The sequence below is a fragment of the Diceros bicornis genome, chromosome 11 (genome assembly GCF_020826845.1).
Source record: "Diceros bicornis minor isolate mBicDic1 chromosome 11, mDicBic1.mat.cur, whole genome shotgun sequence".
Lineage (NCBI taxonomy): Eukaryota > Metazoa > Chordata > Mammalia > Perissodactyla > Rhinocerotidae > Diceros > Diceros bicornis.
Genome location: NC_080750.1, coordinates 51,582,394 through 51,583,495, shown reverse-complemented (window position 1 = coordinate 51,583,495; position 1,102 = coordinate 51,582,394).

Genomic DNA, 1,102 nt, shown 5'->3' with positions numbered 1-1,102 from the left:
CTTTGAAATCACTTGCAGATGTTACTCAATATCTTTACAGTTGCCATAAGATCAAAACTAAGATATGGCACTTGTTACAGCCATCTGTTTAATGCTTTGTTGAGAAACTTCATCCTTCTAGTTTTTTCAGAATGATTTTTGGGTCCAAATATCAGCAAAGGTAAATGTTTAAAATCACTCTCTTCATAAGTACCTAAGTACTTACTTGTAAAGTTTTATGTCTGTCTTTACTAGATGAGGTTGTAAACTCTATGAGGACAGGCATCTGGCTGTGTTGTTTTCTGCTGCTTGCTCGTCACTTGGCACAATGTCTGGCACGTGATAGAGTTTCAATAAATGTTGGTTGAATGAATGAATGAACACAATTTCAAAGATGTGTTAAAGAATAAAAATGTCAGAAAGTACCCTTAATTCATTCTTAGATGATGACACCAGGGCCTTAGTATCTGTCTAGTTTCCCAGTCTTTCAAAAATTAAAACCACAGTTTTAATCATCATAAGCATTGTGATTGGGATTTGGCAAAAGGCCAATTAACATAGAGATCCAAGAGGGTGAACTCTGAAGTCAGGCTGCCTGAGCTCAAATCTTCGCTTTGTACCTCCCAAGTCATTAACCTCTGGGCAAGCTGCATAGCTCTCATTGCTTCAGTTCCTCCACGGAAAACAGAGGTTATAATGTACCTACTCCCTAGTGTTATTTAATATTTCTATAGCTCTTGAAAACTACCCTTTCTTCTCCCCTTTCCTCACTCCCTCCCTCTCTTTTTCTTGCCCTCTTTCTTTCCCTTTCTTTCTTTCTCTCTCTCTCTTTCCTTCCTTCCTTCCTTCTTCCCTCCCTCCCTTCCTTCCTTCCTTCCTTTCTCTCTCTTTCTTTCTTTCCCTTCCTTCCTTCCTCCCTCCCTCCCTCTTTCTTTCTCTCTTTCTCTTTTTCTCTTTCTTTCTTTCTTTTTTTCTTTCTCTCTTTCTTTCTTTCCTTCCTTCCTTCCTTCTTTGTTTCTCTCTTTCAAAGTAGTATTCCCTTAACTGCTGTTTATTTCTATAATAATTTCCTAATCTACTTTATATTAAATTGAAACATATGAAATTGGTTCAATGTTTTTTA